Raw genomic sequence first — 21,297 nt, forward strand, 5'->3', positions numbered from 1 at the left:
AATATGGATTTATATAGTAAAGAGATAATAAATCAGCTGATAATAAGCCAGGGTTCTCCAAAGAATCTCCGCCGATAGGATGTTTAAAGAGAAAGGGATTTATTAGAAGGAATGGGGTCATGCAGTTATGGAGGCTGAGAGGTCCCAAGCTCTGGAGACCCAGGAGAGCCTATGGTATTGTTCCACTGCCTGTCCAGAAGTCTGACAACAGAGAGTCTGTGGTATAAGATACAGTCTGAAAGCTGGTTCAAGACTGGAGGCAGATAGGCTCAAGACTGGAGAGCTGACATTCCAGTCCTCGGCTGAAGACCAGTGTCCAGGCCTGAAAGACAGTCATTCAGGGAGAGGGAACTCTTCCCCATTCCACCTTTTTATCCTATTCAGGCCTTCTTTGGATTGGTTGATCCCCCCACCCCCCATATTGAGAGAATCTGCTTTACTCAGTTTCAGGATTCAAATGGTAATCTTACCCAGAAGCACCTTCACAGACATACCTAGAATAATGTTTACCCAAACGTCTAGACATTCTGATACATAAAAATGAGCTATTTAGATATGGACCATCACATCAAATTTAGATATTTTTCCATGCGTATGTCCTTTTGTTTTGAATAGTAACATAGTGTTGGCATGGAACAATCAAGAGATCAGTCACCTTCACAATCAGAAAGAACACAAAGCAAAACCACTGGATTAAGGCCTCCCCTCCAACCCTCCTCCCTTCCCTCCTTCATTAACCTCATGACGATGCTTACCTGGGGTTATTAACCAGAGAATTGAGACTATGAGATGGTACCATTGACTATTATCTACCTTTTCCCCTCTTACGACTTTTAAGCAATTTGAGCCATTCAATACAATATAGGCTGTCGAGCTATCTGGTGCTTTGTTATAATTAGGTGTGGAAATGGGTCTTTTTGAAAAAGGGATCCCACAGATTCTGGTCGAGCTGCTTGGGACTTGTTAAATTGACTTGGGAAGTGTCTGAAGAATTACTCTACTGGATACCTTCTGAGATGTTTAGCACATATATTTCTCAGTCTCTTCCCTTTGTTCAGAAAAGTTCAAGAGAATGTTGGGGCTGTCATACAATACTCCTCAGAAAGTACTTGCTTTTGATAATATTGTATGATAATATAATTATGTGGACCAAGCTTTAATCATAAGTCAATTTTATGATTTATTTTATTCTGGCACATTTCTCTTGAGGCCTATATAACCCCCCCCCCACCCCCCCACCCCCCCAGCACAGACCATCCTTCTGGTAACTGAATGCCTAGTTAGTTCTGAATCCTCTTTTTTTCCAGCCACTGCTTGCTTCCTCTTACTCTCTAGCATCTACTTTTGACAAGTACGTTTGGCTTAGATCTTTGCTATAGCACTTGTTAACATCTCCCGTTTTCTGAAAAATGCTGATAACCTGCCTAGTGTGTCCAGTCTTCTAGTCCTTCCAGTCTTTCTTCTAGCTCTTGTAGTCTTCCTGGGATCCTTTTAGAGACTGGATTCCTGTTGCTGAAGCTCTGTCCAGAGGCCAGGATCTTGCTACCCCTGGACATATCACCCTGCCACCAGTACCCTGCCTAGATGTTGGAATACTGCTCCCTCTGATTTTCTAGCATTCTTCCCCACCCCTCATTCCAATTTTCTGCTCTATTATCTTTAAACCTCACATTGTTGACTTGAGTCTAGGCTGCAACCCCCTATTGCCTACAAGTATTTTCTGCCACTTTGGGCACAAATTTCAATCTCCCAACCTGAAATGCCCCTGGCAGTTCTCCGTGGATCTGCACCAGAACTCAGCTTCCCTCTGTCTTCTCAGTCATCAAATTTCTGTTGCTTTTTGGGATACAGATGTAACATCCAGGTTATCTGGGGGAGGGGGAGAACTGCAAGCAGAGAAGTAATAAAGCACACCCCCCAAGCTCTTCACTCTGCCTGGGCATAGAGGGTCAGCTGACACCATTGCCAACGTTCCGTAATTACATCATTATGGGAAGCTACCTTGGTAGGAAAGGGACGCCCCTGGAGCATAGTAGCTGTTGTAAGTCTTGCACTGACTCAGATCTGCTGATGTAGGCCTCTGCTAGGGAGCTAAAGGTTGGAGGAAATGACACTCGGGGGCCATCCAGAGACTGTGATGATAACTAACAGCTGCTGAATACCTCAACCATGCCTGTCACTCTGCGAAATCCTTTACATTCATTGCCTTGCCTGTGGCTCCAGTGACCTTGCGAGTTACGTACTGTTTTGTAACCACCTTTCTCACTCATTTATATCAGAGGTAGAATCATTCTCTTAGGGACCTGAGGTCAAACCTTAAGAAAAATCAAAATTTTCCCTCCATCTGTGCCCGGCACATGTTATGACACAGCAAGCACTACCAGTTCTTTTGAAGTGTCTCATCTGTCCATCCATCATCTCCATATCCTAGTTCAAAAAATTTCATTGCTTGATGGGGCGCCTGGGTGGCTCAGTCAGTTAAGCGGCTGACTTCGACTCAGGTCATGATCTCGCGGTCCGTGAGTTCGAGCCCCGGGTCGGGCTCTGTGCTGACAGCTCAGAACCTGGAGCCTGTTTCAGATTCTGTGTCTCCCTCTCTCTGACCCTCCCCCGTTCGTGCTCTGTCTCTCTCAGTCTCAAAAATAAATAAACGTTAAAAAAAATTTAAAAAAAATTTATTGCTTGAAACCGTAATCAAGGCCATCTATCTTCATAGCCAAAAATAATGTTTCTTTTCAATCATACCCCTATTTATGTGGCATATACATATTTAAAACCATGGACAATGGAGCCAGACTGCCCACTAGACTAACACTTAAAACCATGGACAATGGAGCCAGACTGCCCACTAGACTAACACTGACTGAGGTCTTCCTCTGTTCTGGTCATTGTTTCAACAAGGTTAATGCACATAAATACAGCAAGTCATTGAATTCATTAACTCCTCAGGATAAATATCATCATTATCTGTATTGCGTAGATGAAGAAACCAAGGCATAGGGATACAGTAATTCCCCCAGGCTCTTCTAGCTAGTAAATAGCGAGTTCAAAAAGGAGTCCAGAAGATTTGAATCTAAAATCATTCTACGTTTATTCTTGGCTGCTTTACTTCATTGCCCCCTCACATTCATTGAACATGTCTTTCATTCGTACGTGATCAGGTATTGTTAAACATGACACATGGGAAATATTTACGGAATGTAGCACCTAACACCAATGACATCCTTATCATGTCTCATTGGGATTATGCCACGAGACTTAAATAATCTCCCCTTATTGTTCTCTCACATTATCCAAGTTTTCATTTCTAAAATGCAAGGAAAATACTTTATTTCCCATTCCCTAAAGGATAAGCCTACATTTCTTAGCATGCCGTACAAGAGCATGCACACACACAGCCCAGCTAGAAGATTTGGCCTCATTTTCGTCACTTTATACCATGTACTCCCGGGACTTTTCACTGTCTGCTGGGAATTCCTTCCTCTGTATGCCATTTTGGCAAAATTGTGTTCATCCTTCAAGATCTAGTTTAGTATCATTTATTATCAATTTAGTATCATTTCCTTTCTCAAACCCCAGGGAACAATCTGTCATCTTCTGGTATAGCACCTCATAACTTGAATACTAGTTATTTTTCTTTGTTCCATCTTAAATTACAGACTCCTCCACTGTCCTGTCTCTTGCATCTCCGTACCTGCTGACACTCACCTCTCCTTGACAGAAAGGAGAGGAACAGTATTTTCATCTTTGACTTTTGTGTTTGATCCACACTTAGATACCCACAGAGGCTTGCTTTGCTCTCTGACTCCTGCCTCTCTAAAAATGTCCACTCCACATTCCCTCCCAATGAAAATTCCAAAGGGACTGTTTCCAAAGTGTCATACTCCCATCTAAAAGTCTTCCATGAAGCGCTAAATTTTTTAAGATTAAGTCCTGTGTGTTCTCCATTAAAGTCCTGAACACTTACCCCATGGTGATCTCAACTCTTCTACAAATGTTAAATCACTTCAATTGTTTTCTCCTGTCTGATGCTGTTTATTACATGGTTCAGATGTGCGATTACTCTGGTTGAAAATGCTTGAATCTCCTGAAGCTTTCTGAGGGCATTAATCATCTTCTTACTTCAGCCTGTCTACCTCTGAGCCCAGCACAGTATCTTACAGGTGGCCTGCATTCAAATATCCCATTGATGGATTTTTTTAATAAACTGATACCAAGATGTTATAAGCTGTAACTTTATAATCCTGTTGTCTTCATCCATTGATATGAACCAAACTCCTAGTGAAACGAGAGTAGCAAGTATCTCAGAGGAAATAATTGCTTAACTGGAGGAGGTTAATATGTGTGAAATTGATCTGGACCTGAATTTTGATGCGATGTTTTTATAGAAAGAAGACTTGTCTTGTAAGGTATTGAAGCCTACAGCTGTACTGGGTAAACTATTATATGAATAAAATAAAAGCATATATACATTTGCTGAAAAATGTATTCTGAGGAGCATGACATGAAGTAAAACCCTGAAATTAGTCCTATTCCCTTTGTATTTAGTTTTTCTCCTAGAATATAAAAAAGAGCGGTGCGTGATTAAAATTAATTTCGCTTTATTTTTCTTCTTCAAGCTTGGGAATGCATTTGACGTGATAACTCCCCGGGAAATAAGAGAATCAAAGTTTCTTGTACCTTCTTCTCAAGGCCCCTGATCTCCAGTCATTTCTCCACCTGCCTAAAACAGACTTTCCAATTGTTGTTGGAACCTAGTCTGACTTACTTTGTCGAGGGAAAAGGTGGCTTCGATGATCAAGTCTTGTTGTCTCTGACTTCTTTTATTTGGTAACTCCGGGCAATAACCCTTTCTCTATTAGATAACTAAACGGTAAAACGTAAACTCCAGAGCAACTTCATCGGAGACGCTGCACATGGACACGGAGGGATAAATGGCGGATTCGCCACCCTTCCCCTCAGGCCCCGGGCAGGCCCCTGCTTGGCCTCACCCGCATGAAACCAGACAGCACACACTCCCTGCACATCGAGCAGACTGTATTCAGCCATGATGGGAAGAACGGAGCTATTAGACCCTCTCCTTTTCCTATATTCTTTATAATGCAGCGCTCTACAGGAAAACGTGAAATCCGGCCCACGCGTGTAGATCCACCGGCAGGGAAGTTTGAACCTTTTCCAATCGCGGAGCCTTGTGTTCTATTTCATGCAAGGTAATCAGCACCACAGGCATACATAGCAAATGGTTTGTTCATAAAAAGTTTGATGAGGGGTATAAAACCCTCGATAGTCTCTGGAAGAAAGACTTCCCGTAGGAAACGGAAAGAAAAAGAGGGTGGTGTATATCTTCACGTATTGTTTGACTGCCTGGAGTGGTACTACAATACACAGTGCAATTTATTTCATAGAACAGCCAATGGGCATCAGTACTGAAAAAAAGAATTGAGTGTGGGTTCTGTCACTGCGAGTGAGTGCATCTCCAGCAGTGAATGCAGGTGGTAGGCGTTGTGTGAATGTGTATAAATGTGTATGCAGACTAATAGAAAAGGAACACCTTCAATCTTTCATGAAGTAAAAGCCTCAAAATTCAATAGCTCTGTTTTTAATTGAGCACTATACTGTCTCCATTCGCCATATTTGAATGATTTGGAATAGAAAGTTTTCATCAGTAAGATGATATGACATGAAACGGTCAGAATTGTAGCTCATGCTGAGCGGTAGTGAAGTGCGTGGTTTCTTCTTTTCCCCTTTCTCAAATGTTTCAGCATTTACTAGTAAGCAGTTCCTAGCTTTTTGGGTTCCCTTTTTTCCCCCTCTTCATAAAGTCATGGATATTAATTCAGGGAAGTTGTGGGGAGAAGAAATCTTGAGGGATGGATCCTCTAAAGCACTGTTCTCACCCAGAGGTGATTTTGATCTCTGGTAGGAGATATTTGGCAACATCCAGAGACGTTTTTGGTTGTCACGAATTGGTTGTGTGTGTGTGCGCGCGCGTGTGTGCACATGTGCATGCTACTGGAATCTGGAGGATAGAGGACAAAGATGCTGCTAAATATCCCACAAAGTACAGGACAGCCCCGCTGCCTCCCCAACAAAGGGGCATTTGGCCCAGACGAAATACATCCGTCCATTTAGAGGCTTTTTTTTCTTTATTATTTTTCTCTATGCTGTTATGAGCTTCCTTCTCTTTCCCTTTTGTAGTTGTGTGTGTGTGTACATATATATATATATATACTTATATATGTGTGTGTATATGTATATATACACTTATACTTGTGTTTGTATATATATGTATATATACTTATATATGTTTGTATATATATGTGTGTGTGTGTGTGTGTGTATATATATATATATATACATATATATATATGCACATACTTTGAAAAATCCCAGATTCCTCCCTTTCATTTTGCTTTCTTTGTGAAATGTTTGTGCTTCAAACAAGGAAGATAACATTTCTGACTTCTCTCTGTGGTCAGAATATATCATACAATGAGACTGTTATCCTGGTAAGCACTCTTCATTATTTTAAACCGTGGTTATTATTTTTTTCTTTTTTATACAAACCCTAAATCTATTTTTCTAAATATATGGACTCTCTAATACCTTGCTTCAATATAACTTGATCCTGCCATTTTTATCAGTAATGGAAACAGACACAAATTGTGTGTGTGTGTGTGTGTGTGTGTGTGTGTTTGCCATTAGGCAGACGAGTTATCTAAATAGTCAGAATGACCGATTGTTAATATTAGATTCAAGTGTCACAGAAATTTACATTAATGGGGAGACAAAAAGAGTTACATAGCAGAACAGAGGCCTAACTGAAACCTTGTAGTTTTCAAAGTGTGTTCCTTGCAGATGTAAGTTGATGGACAGGAGAGACACAGCTGAAGACACAATACAGCAAGGAAGAGAGAGCACGGAACAGCTTTCCCCTGGGTAGCTGAGCAGCTCCCATGTGAAGGGGTAGCCAGACTGCCTTGCATGTTCTCTGAGCAGTCCCCTTAGATGCTGCTCCTGGTCACGGGCTGCTCCGTGCTGCCACAAGCCCAGGTGGGCCTCTCCCCATCTTAAGACCGATGACAGTGGAGCCACCGTGCCTTCCCACCGATGCTGAGCAGACGAGTCCAACCTTCCCTTTAGGAACCACCCTTTACTACCCTGGTCTTTGCTCTCCACAAGCAATTCACACACCACCATGTGAGAATCATAAAATAGAGAAATTATAGCGTAAGTCCTCTGTAATAATGCTCACACCTGTGTGATTTCAGTCTCACCTGCAGGTTAGAAACACACACTCACATGCACCCTCATGGATTCTCACATAGCATTTCCTTTCCTGGATCATTCATCATTGCATATTGGGTACCTGGTTTGTATGAAACACTGACGGTCATGTCCTCGTACCTATACTGTAATCATAAATGACAGATATTAAATGAATATATATTTATAGATAATAAAAGCTATAATGGAAACAAACAAAACTATATGGTAGAAAGTGGAGGGTATTAAAGATAAAGAGGGGTCAAGGTGAGATAGAAGAAAACCTAAATTACAAGTTCTACAGTTTGAAAGCACTTGACAATTCAATACATGTTAAGAAGGGCGAGGGGGACAAGAAGGAAGAACAGAGTTTGGAGAGATAGGTAGAAGCTAGATCATAGGAGGGGTAACCAGCTGTGGCAGAAAGTTAGGACTGAAACTCATGGAAGAATTTCTTCCTAGGGAGTGCCATGGTCCTATTCTTAACTGATACCTCTGGCTACTGTGCAGATAATAGACCAGATAGAATTGATAATTGATTATAGAGGAGGATTATAGACAGGCAGCATTGGAGACTAGGAGACAAGGTAGAGTACTGCATAATCCAGGTGTAAGATAATGATGCTTTTTTTAACTAAGATAGCAGCAACGTAGATAGAAGTTACAGGGTTTGAGAACTATTTCAGAGTAGTATCCTCACAACTTGGCAGATTTTGTGTGAAGTGTGAAATCTAGTAATCAAGTCCGAATTGCAGGTTCCCGACTTGATTACCTGGATAGATAGTAGTCCCTTTGTCCAATATGTAAAAAACAATGGGAAGAAGAGTTTGGAGAGAGTCCAGGTCTGTTTGGGACATGTTACATTTTAGAAGTTCGCTAGATATGTATGCAAGTAAGTCAAGCTGTCAGTTAAGGATACGAGTGTGGAGCTCAGAAAAGAGTCAGGGCTGGAGTTATGTACTTGGGCATCATCAACATATGGATGATGTTGGAAGCTATAAGACTGGATTACTTTGGTGAATAAAAAACAAAAGAGGAGAGTCCCAAACAAAGCGTTAAGGAACCTCATCTCTTCAGAATTTGGGAAGAGAAGATAAAGCGCACAAGAAGACGAAGAGGGAATGCATAGTTAAGTAAGAAAAAATCGAAGAGAGTACAGTGTCCACTGAAGTCATAGGAGGAGAGTTCCCCAAGAACCGTAGTTTAACTGTTAAAAGACAAAAAGAACCTAAGGACCGTTAAATGGTCAACTATATAAGAAATGAATACTTAGCACTTGCTTAAGTACAGTGTAAACTTGAAAGTGGTGTGAGAATTCTATTCCCATTTCTTCTGCTTACTGAGTTTTGTGGAAGGCTCAGCCAGGACAGTTACCATCTCCACTAGGGAGAGTAAAGCCAGGCTAATGCTATTTGAAAAAAATGGAAAATGCTATTATATTTTTAGGATCATCAGTGTTGATTTCCTGTCCACTCAGTGTTTAACTCACTGTTCCCCACCTCCCATTTGCCACAATAAGTATACTCAGAACAGCAAAACTTTAAAAAAAACAAAAAGAAAACGGAACAAGAGAGGATATATCATAATGAGAATAAATTGGCAATGCTTGGAATGATCATTGAAGGGAGATGGGAGGAGACGGCTAAATCTGAAGATGCGTGGAGAACCATAATAGTAATAGAAAGTCAGCGAAGACACCTGTTGTTTCATGAAAAACAAAAAATACGAAGAAGAGGGCTGACATCTACTCAGGGATGCTCTATGACAAATATAGGTGCCTGAGACCTTTTACCTCACCTCATTGTCACAATAGGTTCTGCAGTAGGTGAATCCTTCTATAAGGTGAAAGCCAACACTTATAAAGCCCATACGAATCCTCCAGGTTCTGAGGTAGCAGAGTTGGTACTTGAAGTAATTTTGGCTCTTTTCCTAAACTCATACACTTTCTAGTAAAACATAATAAAGAGGTGGCAGATGTTCCAAAAGGTAGGGAAGATGGTTGGATGCCAAGTGAATCCAAGGACCTGGTGAGGGTACTGGTAAAAGGAAAATAGATGGTCGGGAAGGGAGAGTATAGTAGCTATTTTGTTAAGGTTAGGCGGCTCAAAAAAAAAGTGAGAAATGGACAGGTGAAACGATAAAATTAGCATCAATCTAGCATATAAGCTGTTGAATAATAAAAACCAAATAGAATAAATATGAAATCTACTTTTCAACTCCTCTATAGAAACAACTTCACTTACAGAGATAACTCAGATACATCCATCTTGTCTGGATATTTCAGGCGAAAGTGTCTTTTAGTGGCCTCAGTTTATCTTTTCATCCTTTACTTCACTTTCACCTGTATAAACATAATTGTTTTGTTTCTTTGCCAATAATGTGTTGGAAAGCGTTTTCTAAAGGGTAAAAAAAAATGTACGTAGAAAACATAACTTTAATTCAGTGTTTATTTGGCAGTCTCTTTTGTTTGTGAATCCAAAAGATGATGGTTCCTTTTAGGGATTTTTTTAACGTGTTGTTCCAATATGTTTCCACTGCTGCTGAATGTTGATGCCAGAGTGCAGAGCTGGAAAGAGCAGCTGGGTCTTTCTTTGGCTTCCATGTACTAATTTGGAAATGGAACTGTCTTTGGGAAGCCTCTTGTGTTAATTTTGAATTTTGGATGTACTTACGCATCCAGATTTCCTGTCCCTGACGCAGCCATGGAAAAACTGTGTTACCCTGAACTTTGCCAATGAGGTATGGTAGGAAGTATCACATCTCGTACCCCCAAATATGCATCTTGAATTTAATAATCATGACCGTGTTGAAGTTGCCAGGACCTAGTGCAAGCAATTTGTGGCAAAGATACTGACCGGTGTACCCGGGGGATTAACTCCCCTGCAGAGATCTAGATATTAACCTGGTTGCATTCAAACAGTTTTATAAGCAGAAAAGTACCTACGTATTCATTTGTTTTGTTCTCTGCCTTCTGCTCATCTAAATAACTAAAATGTTTTCAGCAACTGGGTAAGAGGCAGTATGCTGCGGTGGTTGAGACTCAAACCTGAATGCCCAGGTTCAAATCTACCATTTGTTCGGCACTGACCGACTACCTCATCTCTCTGTGTCACGGCTTCTTCATCTGTGAAGTGTGGTGTGATGAAAAGAATAGCGTCTGCCTCTTAGATGCGTCATGGTTAGAAGGGTCTCTCGCTCATACAAGTTTTATGTTGTGTTATGGCTGGTGTTATTGTTACTGATCTTGGTAGTATGGAAACAAAGAGGAGAGAATCAGTATCTCCAACGACTTGTAATACAGTTGAGGAGATAAAAAGTAAATGAATGGACTCTTAACATACGAGTTTAAAAACCATGAAATTTGGGATGCCTGGGTGGCTCAGGCAGTTAAGTGTCCGACTGTTGGTTTCGGCGCAGCTCATGATTTCGCAGTGGGTCAGTTTCAGCCCCTGCGTTGGGCTGTGCGCTGACAGCGCTGGTCCTGCTTGGGATTCTCTCTCCTTCTCTTGCTGCCCCTTTACTGCTCGTGTGCGCACTCTCCCAATCTCTAAAAATAAATACACAAACATTAAAAAAAAGACCGACATGAAATTTAATTAACGGTAAAATAACACTGGTTTATAATGGTTGATTTTTAGAGAAATATTTATGGTAGACATTGTGCTTAAATTATAGTTACAATCATATAAAATTGGAATCAGAAGAGTTTTTATAGATCAGATGGTACCAGTGGTTCATTAAAAAATGAGGAAACCGAGGCTCGGATGTTAAAAGATCAGCCCAGGGTTCCACGGCAACACCATCACACGATCCAGAACAGATTGACTTTTGACACTCATTCCTGAGCCGCTTCCATTGGTCCATGCTGGTTTTGCAAACCGAGAACAAGGAGAACACTTCATTAATGGGGATTAGGGAAGGGCATACCCAACATGTAAGAGGTAGCAAAGCTTTGGAGCGCTTTTACAGTCTAGGTGGGTGAAGGAAGAGTTTTAGGAGGTAAAAGCATAAGTGGCCAGGTACAGTACTGTCTCCTCTCTAGCACAGTAGGAAGCCCTTTGAGAGAAGCAGAGATTTGCCGGGAAGTACTGAGTGGTTACGTAAATTTCTGCATTCATTTAACAAATGTTATAAAATAGTTACCGTATGTGAAGCTTACTGTTTTCTGCACACCTGATATAAATCGGGGAACACAGCTAAAATTCCTGACCTGTGGAGCTTAAGTTGTGGTCAAAGATGATAAATAGCTAAACTTACAAGGTATGAAGTGTACAGAAATTATATCATATGTTAGGAGATCAGTGAAAGTTCTGTGTCAAAAGAGTAGGTAGGGTAAGAGGTAGGTGGCGTGCAGGTGAGGTGGGCTGATCTCTACTGTTCTATAACCGCATAGAACAGTATAACTGTATAACTGTATAGAATAGATCAGCATAGACCTTAAAGTAAAGGTGATAAAAACAAACAAACCCTCAAACAGGTGGGGAAACTATCCAGGTGAATATACTGGGGAAGACCATTTAAGACAGGGAGAAAAACCAAAGCAAAGGCTCAAAGGAAGGAGCATGCCTAGAAAGCGTGAAGCAAAGAGGTCGATGTTTCTTGAAAAAGAGTGACCTGAGAGAGTAGAGAAAGCATTCTCTTTTGGGAAAGTACTGGGGAAGGAAAGATGAGGGTGTGTTAGCACATACAAGGCCTGTAGAGAAATAGGAAGCAACTAAAGAGTCGTCATCTGTTTCTTATTGTATTTATTTATATATTTTTGTACAAAGTTAAGTTTTAAAATTTATTTTGAGAGCGAGACAGACAGACAGCAAGCAGGGGGGAGGGGCAGAGGGAGAGGGTGGCAGAATCCCAAGTGCACTGACAGTGTAGAGCCCGACGTAGGGCTCAAACTCCGGAACCGTGAGATCATGATCTGAGCCGAAGTCGGATGCAAAAGCGACTGAGCCCATCAGGTGCCCTGACAAATATGCTTTATTATTGTAAATACAGGTAGATATATCTATGGTATGGTTTCTGATAGGTTTCGGATGTATTTAAATGATGTCCTGGATTCATCGTATATTGTTTTCGTTGGAGTACAGTTAGGAAACAGAAACCATCCAGTTATTTCCACAGAGTTCAGTAAAGAGAAGAAGGTTAAACGGACACTGACAGGCTAAAGGGTAAAAGAAGAAGGGACACTGAGGTGGCACAAATACAGCAGTTGCTGAGGGAAAAAGGGGAGGAGTGGGGGTTTTCAGAACAAACTCTGTTTGGAGGAGGGCCCCTTGCAGAGCTGGAAGCTAGACTTCCACACAGATGATACGGATGTTGACAGGGACATAATAGAATGCACTATTCATGATTAAGAAGTTCACGCTCTATGTTAAATATTTGTGGAGGCAATGATACTATGCATGATGAAACCTAGTATAGAATATGCATTATATATATCAAGACTACTGTGCACATGCTTATGTTGTGTACTTTATGATGTCTATGCATGATATCACATAGTATGCACGTGTAGAATGAACTGTATATAGTGGTGCATATATACATAGGGAAAGGAACCTCTGAGGGAATCACTGTTGCCCAACTTGTGTTGGTACCATAAGAGATTGGAAGAGGGACCCTGTGGATCTGGGATCAGGCACAGGGGCCTGCTGGTGTGTGCTGATACGTCCCAGAGTAGGGGAAAATCTGGAAAGGGCAACCAGTTCTAGGTCCATGGAATCAAGGAACATAATGTCAGACACGTTAGTCTTAGAGCTTTATTTCTTCCCACTATCACGAACAGGGATTTTGACCTCTAATAAAGTGCAAATACTTCTGGAAGAGGTTTTACCTCCTTTCCGCCCCATTTTGTTGTGAATATTGTACAAGAAATGATCAGGAGGGAGATGGTGCTGAGAGGGGAGGAAGGTTGCCTGGCTAGAAAGCAGGTGTAAGTGTGTGTAAAGGACAGTGCCTTCCCGTGAACAGAGTTCTTAGAGCAGCCGCCATCTTTCTTTCCCTTCTCCAGGTTTAAGGCACATCTTTAAGATGCCCTTTCTGAGCATTCTATTCGCCGTTGACCTTTATTTCCTATTAGCGAGCTCTGTTCCCTTTTAACAATACTTTTATCATCTTTTAACAATACTATGTGATTGTTTCACTTCGATTTTTTTCTGTTTCTTGTTTATCTCTACCACTGACCTGAGCTTTTTGAGAATTGGGATCGCACCTCTCTGGTGCCACATTGCTTCCCAAGAGCCTAGCCCCACGCTTGGCACAGATACACATGCTTAATGCACTTATCTAGACAGATGAACAAGTGAACAGCATGAATGACTTTCAGATCCTCTTCTTCCAGCCAAACATAAATGCCCGATATTTATCAGAAAAGGCACAATTACTAAGTTTTAATCCAAATTTTTATATTACACACTTATATTTCATTATCAGTAATTCAATTAGTGGCACATAGTGGGACATTATATTGTTTCTTTTTGTACATTAATAATTTCACGTTAAATCAGCAATAACAAAAATGGCTTCTATGCTGTTCATGTTCTAAAAAAGTAATAAAAACACTGCAGCCAAATGACATTTTAATAATGTGAAGTTTATTTGCAAATCTCTCACTTCTTTGTGCTCATATTGACACTGTCTTCTTTTTTACTTTCCCCAGTGATTTCTCATCTTTAGTTCTAAAATGGAAAAGTGATTAAACATGTCAAAACAAATAACTCTGCATTTTAGTTTTTCAAGTAAATTAAAATTTCATGGGCCTCTTGAAAACAGTCATATGGAAACATCCAATAATAACCACATCAGCTTCTAATGGAACAAGTTTTCAGCAAGCTTAAAAGAGCTTTTATGTTTTTATAAATCCATTTTGAATGATAGCTGAAAAAAATTAAGTTTAGCTCATCCCTAATAATGCTATTTATGATAATAGTTCTTGAGAAGGTTTATTTCTGCACCACGGATTACATGCATAACAGGACCATGTGCTGCGTGTGTTTACGAAAAGAAACCACTTTTCACACTGCTAAGTTAAACCCTATCTCATTTTGCTGACCTAGGGTTTAGCACAATTAACCTATTCATTAGTTGTGAAGAAGAAGGGACTTAAGTGGTGGTTTAGAGCAAGCATGGGCACATCTTAAAATAAAACAGGTGTTTGTGTCTCGGGATGATTTTTCTCCAGTATTAAAAAGCATTGGCAATGCCTGAATCTGTAGCCAGAGCTGAAAAATGGAGTTTTCTGTCTCCATCATTCTCTCTTCCTGTGTGTGCCAGAATGAATTTTGTCCTTTTGCACATCTACTTGAGGCTATGCACCCAGCAATGAACTTAGAAAATATAGAGAGGAATAAAACAGGCTCCCTAAGCAGAGAGAGTTTATGCTCTAAAGGAGGAAATGGATTTCTAACAACAAAAGAAATACAATGCAGTGTCATAAATTCCATACAAATAATGCGTACATGTTGTTTTGCAAACAAACAATGGTGCACCTTGCTTCCTGGGGGATTTGCTGGAGAGTTGACAGAGGAAATAACATTTGATCTGAGACATAAAAGAAAGGTCAAAGATCTCAGTTTTGGCAGAGGAGTGAGTCAGCTTAAACAGGCAAAGGGGACAGCATTTTCAAAGTGTGAAATTGCACAATGTTTCGGGGAACTTTGGAGGGTGTCTGGAACACATGAGTGGAACTGAAAAGGAGCAGAAATTTCTTACCCTAATTCAAATTGGGAAGTCTTGTGTGACCTTTGAGAGAACTTAGATTGTATTCTGTGGGTAGCTGTTAGAAGTATATAAGTAAAAGAATTACACGATCAAATCTTTTCGGAGATGTGACTTTTTGTCATATGCCAGTTTTTTAAAGGTGTGTCAGTTATTAAAATATCTACACATGAAATTAGAGTTAAGATGAAGAAATATTTTAGAAAGAGCGTTTAGAAAGTCAAATATACCTATTTATCCATGATGCTCAAATATATTTAATTTTGATAAAGCCTTGTAAGAATGAGCACTTTTTTAGACAAATAATCAACTATACTCATTCTTCAATGTTGACTGAATTTATCAGTCTTTATATTACTGCCTTAAAGCACTCTAATTTATTTCCATTCATAATCATATTTCCAAAGATCAGAATCAGCACATGATCTATAGAATTTTTTTCATACTTATTAATTCACTTGTACAATATGACTGATCCAGGGGCACCTGGGTGGCTCAGTCTGTTAAGCATCTGACTTTGGCTCAGGTCACGATCTCACAGTTTGTGAGTTCGAGCCCCGCATCGGGCTCCGTGCTGACAGCTCAGAGCCTGGAGCCTGCTTTGGATTCTGTGTCTCCCCGTCTCTCTGTCCCTACTCTGCTCCTACTCTGTCTCTTTAAAAAATAAATAATTATAATAAAAACAATATGACTGACCCAGGTATAAAACTTAAACCGCAATTAACTGTGCATCTAATAAACTCTCATCATTTTGTGTTTTCTAACCGTACCGTCATGTTTCACAACTCAACAGTATGTAATGAAGGTGTATCACCACTACCTATATTGATAACTGTGCAGAAACCTTAACTAAGGTTTATTATTCATCTATGAGTCATAGATCTTTATATGATATGAATAGAATATTTTTTTTATTATATGAAATGTATTGTCAAATTAGTTTCCATACAACACCCAGTGCTCATCCCAAAAGATGCCCTCTTCAATGCCCATCACCTACCCTCCCAGAATAGAATATTTTTGGTGCAGAAGTTGCAACATAGAAATGACAGAAACTATCCAAAGTTTTAGTTACTTGGTTGGAAGTAGTTTAGCAAGTGTAATTTACAAGACCCCAAAGTACCTAAAAGGTTCGCTAGGATGAGGTTAGCATTATTTTGAGCTATCTAGTCACAGAACCATTACCACTGACAAATTAGCCGTCAGTATCACAAGTAATTGCAATCCAACATAGCTGTTTTCATAAATGCCATCATAAAACTGGGAAGTATTTCTAAGATAATTTCAATTAATATACAAATAAATATTCAATATACGGGCCTTTCATATTAGTGATGTTGATGGATACTTACCAGTTAATATATCTAGGCCAGTTATCTCTTTTACGCTCATGCTTTTTAGGAAACAAATTTGTTATTTAAAAATAACAGATTTTTATTAAATTACAGGAATATGGAATAAAACTTTCCCGGCTCAGAGAAGAGAAAACTTTGTGGGGGTTTATAATTACAGAGATATTTTCCAGAGCGACATACTATATTGTGAATGCTTCTGTCCCTGTCAAGATTTTTAAAAATTATATTTAATTATTATATTTTTATTACTACACCTACTTGCCTTTATTAACACATATGTATCGAATGCCAGCAACTTTCATTGTGTGCAGTGTGGCCATCACAGGAGATAGCGAAAGTGCCCCTGGGTGGCTCAGTCATTTTGAGCTTCTGACTTCAGCCCAGGTCATCATCTCGCAGTTCGTGAGGGGAAACCCTGCATGGGTCTCTGTGCTGACAGTGGAGCCTGAGCCTGCTTCAGATTCTGCGTTCCTTTCTCTCTGCCCCACCCCTGCTTGCACTTGTCTTTCTCTCAAAAATGAATAAACATTTAAAAAATTAAAAAAAAAATCCTGAAAGAGTTCAGAATAAACAAGATATAAAATTGCGATATGATGTATTAAGTATTATAAGCATGCATTTAAAAGAGACAACTAAATCTTAAGGAGGGAATGTGAATATTTAAGATTTTTTTTCTTATTTTTGTTAATGTAGAGACCAAACCAATGTGCAAGCATAGATGAGTGAGGAGGAGGAAGGGTGATTCCATTAGTGGGGACAGAATGCTCACATTCCAAGATGACGTGGTGCTGATGCCATTTTGGTACAGCAGAATGAATCTTTTGGGTAAGCAGAGGGCTGATTGTGAAGAATTTTTCATTTCATACGAAGACAATTGGGTTATTACCTAAAAGCAGTGGAAAACCATTAGAAGGTTTGAGAAGTGACCTTGATTTTTGTTAGCAGCAGAGAACTAGCAAGAAGGGACAGATTCATGAGGTAGTGAGCAGGTAAGTGTTAAAGGATTTGGTGTCCAATTAGATGGATGTAAGCAGACAAGAGCCAGGGAAGTAGTGAGAGCTCCCTGATTTAAGACCTGGGTAACCTGATGAATAATATGGTTAATAACTGTGATATAAAATACAGAAGAAACAGCTACATGGGGTTATGAGTTCAGTTTAAGCCCCGAAGTGTTTGAAGGGCCACTAGGATACTCAAACAAAAGTAGGATGATGGGGAATCTTGGGGCATTTTGGCATATGGGATCAGGATAAGTAAATTTCCTCTTGTTGAGGGTGTTTTATATCCTTGCTATCCTTGGTAATATCGTTAAGCCAGTATAGCCTTTGAGCACATATTTGTACACATGTAAACTGTTATGCACATACAAGGTTTGTCTATCTGTTACCACTGTAGACTTGGGGCCAAGTACAGTGCCTGGTACATAGTCGAAACTCAACACCAATGTATTGAATACCTCGGGGGATCTACCCAGCCTTTTTCCCTGAGAGGGAGTTTTCTGAGTGTCCTGGCATAAGTTCTCTTATTCACAGTCTGTTTAAATGAAGAGAGCAGGCACATCCTTCCATATTCTCTGTCCTAGTAAATACTGGCATCTTCACAGGAGCACCTGCTGTCTTCTTTATTAGAACTTTGTCCTCCGTTTGAAGAGGTTATTTCTGCTTCACACAAAATCAAAGTCTCTTCCTGTGACCCTATCCATTCAGGAATTCTCTTTCTTATATGTTATTCTGTAGACCTGATCCCAGCAGAACCTTATGAGGTTTATATAATGAGTCTTCATTCTTTTTCCATCAAGAGAAACTCTTGCTCCAAAGCAAAAGGAGGGAAGCACAGGAAGAGTTTGCATTGTGTGATAATTCATCAGGGACTGAATTTGTCCCATATGTGCAGCCAGGGCCTAAACAGTGAGCAGAATCTTGTGCTTTTAAACGAGTCAACAACCAGAATCATACCCATTGTTTTTTCCTCTTAAAGAAACAAATATCTTTGGTAACCCCTTGTCTGCCTTTTTGTGTACCCCAAAATGTTCCATCTCTCAGTAGTAAAGTTTTGTCAGTATTCTTTTCTAGGCATGTGGGAACGCCCATTTACAGCTTGTCTATTAAATGTCCCATCTATATTCTCATGTAGCTTGGTGTTCATGTGAATCCATATGCCATTGCTTAAAATTTAATCTTAAGATTATCTGCAGAGCTCATTTAGAAAAAGAAAAAAAGTAATTTGTCTTGTAACTATTATTATGAATAATGTGCAGTACAAAATAAGGAAAACTTTTCATAAGCTAATAGTTGTTCTGCTTCTGATCTGTTAATAATTAGTCAATCCATCATCAGTGGCAAAAACAATCCAGCATTTCTCCATGTATTCACATGGGTGTGGACAGGTATAAACTTAGCAATTGAAAGCGTCTTTTATGAATGTAATTATGCTGGAAATCTTTGGTTATAATAGTCCTTTTATACAGTATTTACTGTCCATTTTATTTTCGTCTTTCTCCACTGCTCAGTTAGGAAGTGGGATTGCATGTCGAGTTTGGAAGCTAATGGTAGAGTTAACAAGCACCTTCAATTCGTTACTCAGTTCCAGCGAATCTTGAAGCACAAACATCCATAATTCTGGCTAACGTATGTCAGCTGAGCTAAGTGGGCATAAAAATAAATCTTTTAGGAAAGAAGAGGTACCCACTGTCTGACTTAAGCATATGTATCCATGGCTGTCCACAACCATGTTTCATGACACAGGCTTCTAGCCACAGAGACTTTTCTCACTCATGAGACTTCACATCAGCTGTGGTCGGATTCAAGTCTGTCCCATGTGCCTCTCGTTTTGCGACTAGTGGATTTCAGGTCTGCTCTTTTTGTGGTGATGGCAGACCCACAATACCTTGTGCCCAATCACACAGGCACAGTTTTTGACGTGACACCTAGGGAAGGGTGAAGGAAAGCCAGAGAAACTCAACTCACACTGCAGAAGCGTCCCTTAGGCTGTCATATCCGTGAGAACCAAGGAAGCTGAGCGGCGTCTCAGTGTGGATGGTGATGGCAAGAGCCAGGAGGGTGGGGATCGCGGGTCTGGGGTCTGAAAAGTCATAAAGTAGTGGACAGCTGTCAAGCTGAGCATTAACAAAAAGAAAAAGGGGGGGGGAGACAGTATCTTAACAGTATGTCCTTAAAATTTGAGAAAAGGTTCTGAAACCTCTCAAACTGAGAAAAAGCACACTGTAGTATCCGTTATTAATAACTTAGAATGTGTGACATAGGCTTTAGGGTGCTGTTTTATTGTTTTAATCAGTTTTAAGGTTTTATTATTGTCTTTTAAAACTCTTAATTCCTTGACAGATTTGTTCCATCCAGAGTGTTTATTAATCTCTCTTGTCTCTTGTGCTTGGGAAAGAACTACCAGTGTATAAAAACTCCTTTGTTATTCCAGCTTACAATGTTTTAGGATTCATCTTGCCATGGAGTTATTTTTTTTCTTTTACATGGCTGTTTCATCATTGGGATTAAATCCTAAACCTCTCTATGGCAAGCAATGGCTTATATCTTCACTGGTGTCTACAAGAGTGCCTGGAAGTTAGGTATTGAAGAAACTTTTGTCGAGAAGTATCAATATCAGCGTTTAGTTTTAGTTAAGACATGTTTTTGTTACAACGTGTATTCTGAATGGCTTAAGCAAGGCTGAACAAAATATAGTCATTAACTATTCTGTGAACAGGAATCACTTTGATGTTAGAAAACATTCTTCTTTAACTCTATACCTCTCCAGAAGTAATTTTGTCATTGTTTTCTGAGAAAATGTGGTGTGTGTGTGTGTGTGTGTGTGTGTGTGTGGCCTTAATTATAGAAATAGACATCCAGCTTTGAAAATGTAGGAGCTTGTGGGATTTCTAAATTGGACATCTCAACTGGGAGAACAGAGTAAGAGACTTTCACCAAACCCCTACCCGGTTCCCTCCTTTCCTCATTTTCTATTCTTTAGCAAAATTGTTTTAGCTTTCCCAAATCATGCAGTTGTACAATAAAACATGCATCCTGAAATTCAAGATAAAGCAAAATGCAAGGAGAAAATGAAAATCTGTTCTATAAATCCCTCCACAACTAGAGAGATACATATTGACTTTTGGTAGCAGAGGTTTACGTGACAGGTGTTTATGCCTAAGCTATTCCACAGATAAATGGAAGATTTTATTCTCAAGTGAGCTTGGCATGCTTATGTTGAAATGGCATAATTGAAAGAAAGCTTGTTAGTTTTCAATTTTTAGTAAGTTAGGAAACAAGAGAGGATTGTTTGTAACTATTTCTCATATTTTGAAAGTCAGCTGTGTCAGTTGTCATTATTTGATAGGACTGAGTTTGCAAAGCCTGCCCGTACAGGTTGCTTATTTATTTTCAGACACCGGCCTGTAGCTGCCTCAGGTAAGCAGAGACTTCTTCTATGGACAAGTTTGCTCCAAACACCTCAGTCCTACTTAAATGTGTTTTGTTTAAAAAAAAAACTCTAAAATTTTATTCTTTACTGTGAAATAGAGTTAAATGTGATAAGGGATGATATTTAAATAAATTTAACATTTGGTCTTAATAGTTTTTTAGATTTGGAAGTAAAATTTAAGGCTGCTTAATCTGTCAGCACGCTTCTTTTTAAATATGAAAAAAATGAAGTCTAGAAAGGTTATGAGGTTAGTTTTTCTGAGTTTAAACGATATTTTCTTGCACTTGTTGTGGATCCTGACGTTAATTTTGCTCTTCATAATAAGGGAACACCACCAAATTTTGGCTAAAGTCGGTCCTTGCATGGTTTTTGCTCTGTTTCAGCAGTGCTTCAGGCTGGCTCCTTTCCACTGCTTTAAGGATTTCAAATGAAACCTAAGGCTTGATAAGAAAATTTGGTATTTTCAGAATCATTTTGATTTCTTTCCATGAGAAAGTAATTTCCTCATATTCCTAATCTCATTACCTGAGAT

The 21,297-nt window shown here is 39.6% G+C and overlaps 1 protein-coding gene and 1 long non-coding RNA gene across 3 annotated transcripts in view; one reads left to right on the plus strand and one right to left on the minus strand.

Moving 5' to 3' along the window:
- Positions 1 to 21,297, plus strand: part of CNTNAP2 (contactin associated protein 2) — a 1,382,613-nt gene that overhangs the window by 332,375 nt on the left and 1,028,941 nt on the right. The window lies entirely within an intron of this gene.
- LOC125161130 (uncharacterized) overlaps positions 13,869 to 21,297 on the minus strand; it is a 51,127-nt gene continuing 43,698 nt past the window's right edge. The window contains exons 3-4 of one of the 2 annotated variants that reach the window (XR_007150474.1): positions 19,301 to 19,415; positions 13,869 to 13,940 (exon numbers count right to left, since the gene is read on the minus strand). This is a non-coding gene — a long non-coding RNA (uncharacterized LOC125161130). The remainder of the gene's footprint in view (positions 13,941 to 19,300; positions 19,416 to 21,297) is intronic. The other variant, XR_007150475.1, reaches the window with a different exon arrangement.

The sequence above is a fragment of the Prionailurus viverrinus genome, chromosome A2 (genome assembly GCF_022837055.1).
Source record: "Prionailurus viverrinus isolate Anna chromosome A2, UM_Priviv_1.0, whole genome shotgun sequence".
NCBI classification, from domain to species: domain Eukaryota; kingdom Metazoa; phylum Chordata; class Mammalia; order Carnivora; family Felidae; genus Prionailurus; species Prionailurus viverrinus.